At 39.1% G+C, this 13,632-nt stretch overlaps 1 protein-coding gene across 1 annotated transcript in view; it reads right to left on the bottom strand.

Annotated features, from left to right (window-relative positions):
- Positions 1-13,632, bottom strand: part of ADARB2 (adenosine deaminase RNA specific B2 (inactive)) — a 305,557-nt gene that overhangs the window by 124,124 nt on the left and 167,801 nt on the right. The gene's annotated exons all lie outside the window — the stretch shown is intronic.

Here is a 13,632-nt window from a genome sequence, read left to right on the forward strand (position 1 = left end):
GATTTAAATACAAACAACACAATCATTCATTTCCTTGGCCCTGAGTGACCAAATTTCAGAGTGCAATGTGACCTCTGCCACTTCTAAAAATGACTTACTAGCAAGAAATGAACTTCTTAAATTCAAAAAGAAATGGAGGAAAACAAATCCATATCTTCCCTCCATAAAGGGACAATAAGATCAGAAAGTCATGCTCCATATGGTCCTGACACTGTCAGGTGGTTTAGGCAGTAGATTGAGATCTGTGTCATTGATATGTGTAGAACTCAAGATCTGTCCAGCTTATGTCTACTGCTGAGAGAGCGATTTGTATCTAATTTGTTCAGTAGTTTTTCTGTTTGTATCAGACTTTGATTTTTCCAAATATACTTGTCAGGAGAATTTGCTCAAGTACACTTTGCAAACATATTTTAGCCTATGCAAACTATTTTTGACTGTTCGCTACTCATGCTGTGTAACCAGCCTCCTAAGGCAAACTGCAGTTTTCCACTGGTTTTTCAGATGACTGATCCCTGAAGTGCCCTGAACTCCTTTTGCAAATCTCTGCTGTAATCTGTCTCCAGTCACTCAATAAGGTTAGCAAAAGCTATTTTTCAGTCACATAACAAGTGCCACTGTCTCTTGTCTCAACAGATATGCTTAGTGTCCTGACAGAAATGAAAATAGTGATGGAAGTGATTAGCACACACACAAAATGAGTTGGAAAAGGAACATTTTCATGATTCTTTTTAACTCAGACATATTTAAAATGTAAAACTTACTTCCAAATCTCTTCATAAGCTAATAAAAAATGCAAATGCTTGCTTGCAGAATTCTTAATTGAATATAAGCCAAATAAAACTTCTAACATGGATACATCTTTGCTTGGCAAAGCACTTACCAGGCTGCTGCTGAAGAGACCTGGAGGTCTGGACTGCACAACTACACCCACATTTTGAATCCATTGGGTAAGTTATAGCAATATCCCATTTTTTACTCTGCAAAATGAGATGTGACTGTTGTCCCTGATGAACAGCAGTGGACATACTTTCCTAGAGAATGAAACCAGAGAGCCTCACAAGACTAAATCACAATCTCTTGACTGCCCCAGAGCCTTTCATCTGGTCAGCTTGATGCTTAGCACAGTAATGGCTGAGGTTAGATGAGATGAACCCCACTCTGACTGTTTTGATTTGAAACAACTCCCAGTGCCAGGCTGATAAAAGCCTCGTGCATTAGTACAGAGGTGACACTGCCTTTTTTTCAGACACTCCTATGGAACAAGTGTTTTGTTTTTATGGTTTGTTAGCATGGATTTAAGGAATGAACTGCAGAGGAAATCTGACTGCTAATGGCACATCTGTGGGCAAAGGTGCCAAAGCCTTCAGAGTGCAACAGAACAGAGTTCCCAAACGTGCATCACTTGTGACAGCCTCATCAGCTCACTGAAGTCCCAGGCACCTCCTGGGGCCATGTTTATTTCTGACAACCTGGTTAGAAACATATGTTATGGATCAGAGTACTTTGCATTTTTTAATGGCCAGGCTGGGGTCACATGCAAAGGCTTCCACCCTCTTGCAAATGTCAAAATTTGACTCAGACTGGACATAACCCAAAACACCTTGTCATGACTCCTTGTGGGAACACCATTACATGTGACAAAACTAAACTAAAATAAAGATATCTGACCTAAAATAAGTAGCATGTATTTTTATAGAGGAAGGTCATTCATTGCTGTTATTTTGAGTACTCTGCTGACAGAGGCTTTTCTGTATCATTCTAATTTCAATGCTTCTATCTATAGCTCTTTGTGTAGATTTGTCCTTTCAATGTGCACTGTTGTCAATGGAAAGATACTGTAAACCGGTTTCAAGGTGTGACTCAGAAAAAGCTGGCAAAAAGACACTCTGAAATTTTCAAAGCCATGTTGTGCATATCTGCAGTTTGAATGGATATGCATGCAATCCTCTATAGTTTGGCAAATCTCATCCATAAACTGCCTCCCACCTTCAAAACAGAGTCAATGTCATCCAAAAAGGTTCTAGCACATGACAACAATGATTCCCAACACTTGAGGACAGCCCTGCATCTCTGTTATGGCTGCTGTCTATGAGAGAATGTACATATACATCAAGTTTGCATACATACAGACATACATTTACAGGAACCTTTGTGATTTTCCAAACACAGGCACTGAGTTTGTCAGTCAGAGCCTCCAAGCACCTAAACACATACAGGAGCCACCTACACCTCAGAGTTCTTGGCATCCAGCGAAGAGAATCATGATTGAAACAGGGTTCCTATGTCCAAGAGAAAATCTTCATAAAAGGCTTAGAAGACTCACAGGTTTTTAAAACCATTATGGTGAGGCATGTAAAAATCAAGAACAGAGATCTGGAAAGAGGTAAATCTAGATGAATAGTGCCTTTATAAGGAGTAGCACAGAATATATGTTTAGAAAGAAATCCCATTATGATTTAAGATGCACAGCTACCCCAGATATTGCCTATAAGCCCATCAGAAGAATAAGATTTCCTGGCTCACAAGGATGATTTTCTTTTTGCAGGTCTGCTGTACATTATTATTGAAACAACAAAACAAGTCATAGATTTTCCCAAAACAATTTAGAGCCAGGAAAAGGAAGGATTCCTTCCATTCTTCCCTGTTCCTTGCCGTTGTCCTGTTCTGACAGGCTGCTCAGGAGGACGATGGGGATTTACAGTTTGCTCTGTGGCACACAAAAAAGCATTAAAATAAAAAATCCTCATGTAAATAATTGCATCAATTTTGCAATCAACCAGAAAACAAACAAACAAAATCCAGTGAGGCCAACACTGAATGTACTAATCTTGCCAATGCTCTGTATAATTAAAACAATTTCACCTTGAAATCTGGCATTCATTATAGTATGGAGCACCTCCAGGCTTTAGCATTCTAGTTTGTTTTTGTGGACCTAGCTAGAAAAGAGGTTTCTACATGAAATATATTCTAGTCTTTTTGCTTCTGATCCATTTAGCAATTATTTTATGCTGTCTATTTGTTACATATTAGCTGTCTCTTGTTTCTGCTGCTTCACCTGTATGACTTAGGAAACACCTCAATGCATCTCACTTGGCAACAAAATTCATCACAAAGGCACTGATATCAACATGCTAACAAAACCCAAGTAAATCCCAAATTTGTGTTTGCATTCAATGAACACAGCACTGAAGAGATTTGCTGCTGTTGTCCTCTAGGCAGTGATAGAACAAAATTTTAAAAACAGTTCTCAATCTCAACACTAGCATTTCAGATTTCCCACCTCATATAGGGGCTCAGTTTACAGGAGGTGTCTGACAACATCCTGAAAAATTGTTGATATTTTTCTGGAAATCGATTTACATAAATTAAAAGGGAAGCACGCAAACTTACATGCAAACGCCTCATCTCTGCCCTTAACATGAGAAATGGATCTCAACTTCAAACTTTAGGAAAATGCAGACCTTATTTTAAACTTTAGACCTTGCACCTGCATACTTCAGGCTTCTTATTCTAAATCTAGTCTACCAGTCTGATTCCTCACTTAAATTTAAGTCTTGCCACTTGGGCCTAGCTTTAATTTAAATACTGAGGATTTATTCAGTTGCCTTCCTTCTTCTAGCATCAAGCAGTTTCAGCTAAAGAGATTTGTACTTGAAATGCATCCGTTCAGCATTGGTCCTGTTAAATTAATGGTGATATATTTGTGTTTGTGGGCACCGTGACCTTTATTAGCTTCTCATTATGTCTGAAAATAGTTCTTATTATCTGACTGAATGAATTATGCTGAGCATTGTTATGGCTCAGATAACCTATGGAAACTAGTTATTTTTCAGGGTATGCTAAATGTTAAAACTAACAAGCAGTTAGTTAAGCATTACACTGGAGACTATCATCATGTCTTACAACTTGGAACAGGCACTTTTAAGACTGTTCAGATTAAAGATGAATCAAAGCACTTCAGCTTCAGGGAGAGAACTGGAGGTGTACATCCCTCCAGACAGAACTGGAGTGTAAAATCCAACACAAATTGCTTTTAAAATTTAATAATTCACAAAATCTATGGCTAAGCACAGCCTGGTTGGGATAGATAAGTAAAATAAATACAGCAAAGTCAATTTTTAATAATCTGTGGCATGAAATTTAAGCACAAGAGAAAACATTTCACAATCAAGTCAAAAGCTTTTTGTAAATGATCAAATGAGAATTTTATACCCCCTCACCTACCAATGCAAAATACATCCAGTTTATCCTTTAGTCCTCACAGCACACTCCTAGATTCCTTTGTTTTAATGCCTTTTCATTTTAAGAGAGCCTTTCTAGTAACCCTTTTTTAGAACTAAAGTTATTTACAACAACCTCAGAAAAAGATAGACAGATTCTGGAGCCTCTTCTTTGCTGGTGAATTAGTCCCTCAAATGCAGTCACAGGAAATAATGTAATTAGTTCCTGTGCTAGTCTGGTAACAAGTGGCCTGGTATATTTATCTTATTATTGAGACAACACATTTACTACTGAAGGGATTTTGTTATAAGAGGTTTATAATACTCTGATTCTGATTTAGGCTGATCTTCAGTCTCTTAATGCCAAGTAAAAACTGGCCTTCAAGCAACATTTTTGTATGATGAAGAATAAAATCCCAGATGGATTATGACAAGTCTGAGTTGTCCTAAAAGAGAAATCAAAATGAAAAGCTGGGAAAATTAAATGGCAAGGATAATATATATACACACACTCGTTCGGGGGAGAGAGAAAATGTGAAGATTTGTACGTAGTTTATGCATCTGGAATCAGTATGCTAACATGCTGTTTATGCTAAGAGGTGTACCATCTGCAAGGAATAAAGAAAAGGGAGAGATTATACTATATTATGGGGAAATCATATTTTGACTTTATTATTATGGCTGTGGCTATTTTATGAAAAGGAGGTAGATTAATAATTGTCTAACCAACCAAAAAGGAAGGAGAAAGCAAAATGGATTTTTTCAGAGAATATTTCTCATGCAATAATAAGAGGCTTGTGCAACAGAGCAAAAGGAGGAAGGGAGGGCAGTGACAAGAGGGGGAGATTGAGCCTCATGGTAGGAGAGAGGTGAGAGCTTGGATGTCTGCAGGGCTGAGCATGGCTGCAGAGAGAAGGGTGAGTATGCATCAGCAGCCTCAGGCAACATAACCAGAGAGAGAAGAGGTCCTCTGGGGTCCTGGGCTTAGGCAAAGAGGATGACAAAGAGCCACACGACTTGGCTGCGTGTCTCCTAAGCACAGCTGCCTCCTGGGATGCCTGGGCATGGGCAGAGGAGGGGCAGGAGGAGGGGTTGCTGCAATGCAACCATCAGTGCTGAGAGGGGATCCCGAAGCCAGGCCCACATCTGTGATGGGATGTGGGCCAGGGGGGCTGCATTGTCTCACATCCCCACGTAAGGCCCAGGGGAGCAGGGCTGGTCAGGACACAGGAACGATGGCATTGGGAGTCAAAAGTGGGTCCCGGAGTAGTAAGCTGTTAGGAAATTATTTTCTGGTAGGAAACTGTAGGAAAAACACACAGCCTTTCAGTCTAGAGGTAAAGGAGCTAAAAGCTGTAAAGCTCAGCCCTACACTGAGGAGCTGGACCAGACCTCCTGCTCCTTTATTTACGTTCTCTCATTATAGATATTTGGCACATGCTATTGCACTTCTTCCCCTGCCGCCCTGCTCCTACTCTGGGCCAGAGGCTTTTTGCTCTGAATGGAAGGACAACCCTCACAAAGGGCCTTTTTCCTGAGAGATATTGGTTTCATTTACAGTGAGCTAGAAATGCATGTGCTGCCATGCCCTGGGCCTTTCAATCACCCGCCAAGAGCACTCACTTTTCATTGTTTCCATTTTAACGCTGCTCTTGCAGCTGCAATTGCAGCCACTTTGAATTAAATCTGGGTTAACAGTCTGAGGACAGATAAGCCCCAAGAGAGGAAATGATGTAAATCCAAATGGCAATTCTTTAACCTATTGCTTATTATGACAGGCTGTAAGCCCTGCGTGCGATCGGAAGCAAAGTGCATTTTTGCAGTCTATTCTCATTTGCATAAACCTTTCTCTTGGAATTTGCATAATTTTTCAATTAATCACCAGGACAATACTCTAACTCCTGAACATCACTCTCCCAGGCATTTAAAGTATTCTTGCTAATATAAAAGCTTTAGACAATGATGATGAGGCCAAGACCTGGCGTTTTCTATTTATTTCACACGTAAAACCCCGTCCAAATGTTTACTGTACCTTATACTCCACAACAAGTGCATCACTGATTACTGAAAAAGCACAGATGGGACGTAGACAGTTTTTCATTCCTTGTTCCATATGATAGAACTCAACACATCTGGTATGCTATGAAAAGCATCTTTGCACTAATTTGTTTGTCAGTATCTATTGAAAGGACTATCTGTCATCCTGTCGCATTTTGGTTGCCCTGAGATGGCTGAAGACAAGACTAGTCACAAATTGCGACTGCTGGCCACTGGGGAATAACTGGTAGAAACCACCAGCTGTTCCAAGGATTGTCAGTGGTGGATTTGTTGTTTTGATTTTTTTTTTTTTTTTTTGCATTTTATGAGTGGAAATTTCAGTGCAATCTCTCCTCAGACATTTTGTATTTGCAAGAAGAAACCAAATCACTTGAGAAACCGACAGTTAGTTTGTCCTCACTGTCTGTGTGCACATTTCCAGTCTGTTTCTGCAGCTGGCTGAGTTTTCTTTGATTGGACAGGAGTGATGCAGGGGGCAGAAAAAGTGCATGCTGCTGGTCTACATGGAGTGATCTTAACAATCACCTTTGGGTGCTACATCTTTTATGTCAAGAACTTGACCATAAATAGATTGGTTTGTCAGGGAAAAGTAAAGTTCCTAAAGGAACCTTGGTGTTTATATGGGTTAATCAATAAAGGTTGAGAATGTTTTTTCCCATAGTTCTTCATGCTGATCATCTTCTTGAAAGACAGCCCTGTGATTTATGATTTGTTATGTTTATTTTACCTCATCTCCTTGCCAATGAATCAAAATGTTGGATGTCATTTCTCTTCCAGCCTTGTTGTTATTCATTCTTATTGTAAATGCTTTATTGCATTAAATTCTGATTGTGTGGCTAATTTAAACCATTTTTCATTAGTTATGTTCTGGCATAAGAGTGCAGATCTGATTGAAGGTGTGAATTTCAGATTCTATTAATCTGTGATATAGAATGTGTGATATACATAAAGAACTTCCAGATATATAAGAAAGCCTATGAAACACAGTGGAAAGATTCCCATGACCATTCAATGGGCATATAACTTCCAGAAATACTGGATTAAACTGTTTGTAGTTAATTAAGTTATAGTGTGCAATAAGAATGCATTATTATTAGTTAATAATGCATTCTTATAATTGATCTGAATGATCTCAAATATAGCAGCAAAACTTACACTTAATGCCAGCCATTTCAAAATAATGAAAATATTTTTCTACTTAATGACATATAATCCTTGAAACTGCTGATCTGAGTAACAAGCCATACCTTGTTTCTCCAAGGTACTCCTTGTTTTTCCAGTACTATGAAAGGAACAACCTGCTCCTTATCTATATAGGAACAATAATAACATTATGTGTGTTTCCCAGCTCTTCACAATGCTCTGAGTGCCTAAGTTGAGCTCCTAAGCTTTGAACACAAGTCCCACATGAGTTCTGCCTGAAATTAATACTGTGTTGTGATCCAGAGTACTCTAATTGTCCTTATTCTTTCTCTCTGCTAATTACTGAATTACATATGAAAGATTTAAACCAAAATCAGGAGGGTATTGAGTGACAGCTAACAAAACTAAAGATGCCTCATGATCCTGACTGTACCTATTTGCAAGAAGGTTCCCCCAGTGTGGCTGAACACTGAACATACTGGGGCCAGAACTGGCATTTGGATGTGATGGAAGAGGATGTTCCTCACTCCTGCCAACACCTAGATTACAGCCTATGAGAATACTGCCAGTGTGTCTTGTGTTCTAAATCCATTTCATGTCTCTAGCGGGATAAACCTTGCTAAAGTTGGGTATGCCAGACATTTAGCTTGCTATGGAGAAAAACCCATACATCAAGCAGGCTTGTAAACCACAATAGGTATGCTGAGGGAATCCTTAAAAATTAAGACAGCCTTTCATGACTGCAAAGCACATTCTGAGCTGAATAATTTGAGGACTAAACAGCCCATAATGTAGCTGGTTTCACATAAAGTATAATTTGATAATGAAGTGTTCTCACACAATTTAGGCTTTTCAGATGGCTGCTTAAACACAGAGGTGTGGCGTGCACTAAATGAGATTATGTTCTAAAAAATGGCTGCAATGAACACATAGTTGCTGTGGAGAGCAGCAGTACGGTGATGCACCTTGCATTCATATAAAAATTAATTTCTTGTAACACTCAAAACAAACCAACTGCTTTGACTATTTCCTCTTCCACCCTGACATTAAAACTGAGTGTCTTGCTTTTTGGTCCTGGCGTGAAAAATCAGCTTTGTAGTGGCAGGATTCACTATAGATGGGATGATAGGAAACTCTGGCATACAGACCAGCTTCCCTGCTCAAGCAGGGTCAGGCACAGAAAGCTGCCCAGGACCGTGACCAGTTGGGTTTTGGATACGTCCATGGGTAGAGGCTCCAAAATTAAAGCTGGTTCAAGCAGCAGCAGAAGGTGCCCAGAAAAAGCATTGTGGGTCTGAGGCAGAGGTTTTAGCAGACAGCTAATAGAGAACTGCACAAGGCCGTAAGATGTGCAGAAGTATTTTGCCTTGGCTCTCTGATTTCTAGCCACTAATTTAAGAGAGATCTTCACATAGGAAGATTATATTTCGGCAGGTTTTCAGCAGAGACATACACCATAAATAAATTCTTATCTCATCTGAGAACCCCAGTGGAGCAGCTGGAACCCCAGGAACTCAGAAACTTCACTTTTCTCCGTAACTCTTTACTTTGAAGGTCTTTCTATTACAAATCACATTTCTGTAGAACTGCAAAGACTTGGAGGAAATCTGATGAGAAGAGCTTTTACCAGGAGATTTTCTGTATGTTTTACATTCAGTGAAACAGAAAATCAGAGTCAATTTAGAGAGAATTTGACTGATTCTGCTTACAATCAAAGCCAAAGCTAGACAGCACAAGCCAGGCACCTGATAGGCAATTTTAGCATCATTTGATTTAAACTTCATCGGACATTGCAAGTCTGGGCAGATGTTTTTTCCCCTGTGTCATACACTGACTCCATCAGGGTCAAACAAATAAAACTTTATTTGAAAATTACTTACTTGTCTGCTTCTGTTTGCCTTAGTGTAAAATTGATGTGACAGAGAGTTCTGAAAACCCTTTCTTCCTCCAGGGATTAATTCTTGTGGTGCTGTGTGTGTGTTAGGTGTTTTTATAATCTCTGCTGGCTGTGAAAAAGGACTATAACACCTATGGAAATAACCATGCCCTTTGCTTCTGTCAGTTTTCAGTCAATATAGAAAGTTAAAAGTAGCACAGACTGAAACAGGTGCATGATGGGAGAACTCAGTGTCAGATTTTTATTTTCTTTTCAAAACTCTCACATTTCTGCAGTTTCCTACTTCATCGTCACCTTCAATCTTTTAGGCCAAGCAAGAGATGGGAGACTTGGGAGATGAGTGGAGAGTGTACAATAACAAGAATCGATCCATAACTCTTGAGCCTGACCTCTGAAGGGATTCTATCCTGAATGCCACTCCCAGCTTTACCCTGAAGTGGTGTTTGAATGCTTGTTGCAAGAGGCAGCCATACATCTCAACAAGAAGGGATGCAGAGGCTGGCTCTGCCTGCCTCTACTGCCATGGCCATCCAGAAAGGCTCTAGGCAGTGGCTGGTGGGTTTTCATTCTGCTCATGGGTCTCCTTTCTTGATTGGGTGCATATGTCCTGTTGACCAAATCAATGCCTGCTGAATTGGCTGCAATGATTTATTAACCATGGAAAGCCAGGGAGAAATTATAAGTTCACTGCACCAATCAGAATCTCTTTTGACCTAACATCAGTTTATGGCAGATATAAATCCTGAAAAACTCTCAGCATCTTTTATGAATGGGATGAATACTTTTATGCAAATATGAGCTTCTCTAGTGAAGTCACTTGCCTTTATGAAACACCCATAAATTTCCTGAAGGTTGGCAGCACCAGGACACAACAAAAAGCCACCAAAACTTTTATAATCTCTATAATCTCTATTTTTGAGACAAGCATGAGACCTATTTTGGAAGAAGCTTTATGTGTTCCTATTGTTTAAGATTTTTCTTCCTGCTTCAGAGATCACCTACGAGCTACCTAGGGCTGGTATTTGAAATCCCATTTACCATTGATAAAGGCAGGTGAAAAATAAGCCACAGTAGGTAACACTCAGCCTCTTCTATTAACTGGTACAACATGGATGACAGTCTTCAGAGGAAGGTACATGTTGATATCACATTTCCTAAGTTGTATCTCTGAACCTGGAGGCTGATCCTGTGAATGGAAGGTAACACACAGGCACTTAAACTTATTCTGCTCCTATGACTTCCATGTGCTTCTTTGGGACTGCCACGTCCATTCCTGGGCATTTTTGCTATGGTCTTTATGGAAACAGTTAAATTGTTGAGGTTTAAGGCTCTTATGAAAGTAGCCACAAGGGAACATTGTCAATATCAGAGCTGACATGAAATTTGTTATTGACAACAGTGTGGACAGACTTTTACCATCTCTCAAGACAGGTATGCTGGTGGGAAGTAACACTTCATTTGCAACTTCCAAGACTGTATATCTTAAATTGCAATGGCTTTGAGGGGCTAAAAAATCAGTGCTGGAACTCTTAATGTGTCCAGGTACATCTAAATTTCCCATGGGCATGGGATGACTTAACTGTCATTTCAAGTTTTATATTCTTCCTTTAAATCAGCTATTTCATTTAAATAAAAAAGTTCTATATTCTGGGATGGAAATGCAGCTGCTTCAAGTAGCCCTGCAGCATGTTGATTTATTACTGACTATATACTCCTTCAAGGAGAAGATTCCTTAAGAAGACATTCCACATCCAGCTCCATATTTCTTGCTACATAACACTTTATATTAATCTCACCATATCTGCATCCATGAAATTTGACAAAAAAAAAGGAAAATAAGGTAATTACATATTTGGATAAATACATTTGCAGGATTTAATGCTCTGTATTCACATGAATAAACTACTCATCTGTCTGCTATTAGAGATGTTAAAAGTAAAGTTATACATCTGAAAAGGATCTTTTCTGCATAAACTGAGAAATGAAAAGTCTCTACTTCTACTTTTATGAAACTGTATCTAAGTGTCAGTAAGACTAGGCTTAGAGTGTACCTTAAAAAATCCCCAACAAATTCTGAAGGGAAAACCATTTATTTTTGCTGAGAGTATTTACTTACATTTGCTTTTTATGTGATGAAAAGAACATTCCCAGCTTCACTTTTTCTTGTTAAATTAAAACTTGAAGGCCATAATGTTATGTACCTTTGTATGATCATGGATTCCAAAGGGCTATTATGCAATAAAATTGGATGAATTCTCCCGAGTACGGCTCACATAGCTTTTCACCAAGTTTGTCCACACACAAACCCCACTTTATAAACTCTAACAAGCAGACACACACACAGAGAGCAAAATCTGTCTTTGTATGGAATGAGTGCAAGTCTCATACCTGGAGCTCACATCAATTTTTAAGGAAGTGTCTGTCCTAACAGTTCCACTGTTGCTAATGTGCAGTCAAAATCTTATTGAACTGAGCTCCAACAGTAAACCAGAGATGGATACTGCTGGTGGAGTATGGCTCTCTGAAGAGAAGAAAGAAGGAGAAAGTTTTCTAAGACTACATACTTACAAAATCAGTGTTGCTGTTCTGGATACAAGGTGGATGCTTTTTTACCTCAAATCGTAAATATATTTTGCTCAAAGAGATCCAGCTATGCTGAAGCAAAGGTTGCACAGACTCATAAACTTTTACATGGTTTGGCCAGCAGGGAAGCCACAGGATCTGGAATATAAGTTAGATATAGACTGTTGGGACCAATAGACATCTAAATAAATACCTGAACCTGAACTATCTTAATACTCCCTAATGCCTAGAATTGTTCCACAACAGAATGTACTACCAAAAATCAAGGTACAGGCTGGGGTACTAACCATGGCTACTTGGTGCAGGATGGTGTAATTGTGTCTCCTAGTACTGCTCAGGACCAGGAGACAGAGACTGAATTAGAATGAAAATCCACTAGTTCTTCTTGGACACCACTTCTTTCCTTTCTTGTTTGGAAGGAAACACTTTGTGCAAAAGAATTGAGCAGGGAGAGCTGACGGCTGAGTGTGACTTCTCACAGTGGGCAGGCACAGGATTCATTGCTGGATCCCATTTTTCCCCTGGGAGGAGAATTCATGCAGTTAAACAAATGACCTGAGGTCTTTTCTGAACCGGGCAGTTTGAAATTCATTAAATTCATGCTCATCTATAATAAGAAAAGTCAAAATGGGATACATTAATAGCATCATCAGCTCAGTGAAATCAGGCAGCCATCCTCACTGCTGCACATGAGCACAGCATGGTCTGCTTCTAACAGCAACCTCAGAGAACAGCCTTGCTTTAAATAAATAGCAAGACTTGTTCAGTATTATCAAGCTGCTGGGTTTTGAATATGTCTGTACAACATAATGGTCTGGGATGTATCAATTGTTACTGCAGGATCAATATTATAAAAGAACTCCTTCCCTGCTCACAGCAAAGTCTATTTTTGCTTAAAAGCAGCTGAATGGTGGGAGAGAAGCATAACTTAAACAAGCCTTAGATTCCTAGCTGCCATTTTAAATTAACAATCTAATTTTAACTAAATCACTCTTTTCACTTTCACCTGGAGTCCTGAATTTAAAATCATAATATCTCCCTGTAAAAGCTAGTTGTTGGAATAAGGCCAGGCCATTTCTAAGATAAAATGTTGCTATACCAGTGTGCTAAGATGCAATTTTCTCCTTTTATTGCTTAAACAAGAAAAAAAATTAAAAAAAGATAAATGATATACAAATTCCAAACAAAACGTGTCTAATCGGATATTTCTGTAACAAGATGTATTCTAGCGCAGCATATATTGAACCATGGTATTTTAGGGTCAATATTCGACATACTTTATGCATAGTGTTAACAAAATATGATACACTGAAATAAAAAAGGTTTTTTATTTCTGTGAACACAGGCCAAATACTGCAAAATGCTGAATAGGGCAAATATTACAAATGCTCCATCTATACAGAGCTTTAAAGAAAGAAACTTCTCTCTACATGATGTGACAGCCTGGTTTTTGAGATTACTTGGTGGTGTCAGTTGAATCACTGCTACACACAAACTGTCAAGTCTAGCAGACAAGCACGAGTCTGCATCCTTGTTACCTGGGTCCATTTCTTAAAGACCAGTTAATAATATCAATTCCATACATCACTTTTCCCAAATGTGTAGGGGAGGGACTCCGTGTGTTTATAGAAATTCAGAAGGATGTAAAATGACACCCCTCCCTTTTTGTGCACAGTTTATATTATTTGCTTTCCCTAGTATGCATCCTATTATATCCCTTACAATGAACTG

Source organism: Vidua chalybeata, chromosome 1 (genome assembly GCF_026979565.1).
Source record: "Vidua chalybeata isolate OUT-0048 chromosome 1, bVidCha1 merged haplotype, whole genome shotgun sequence".
In the NCBI taxonomy this organism is placed as follows: Eukaryota; Metazoa; Chordata; class Aves; order Passeriformes; family Viduidae; genus Vidua; species Vidua chalybeata.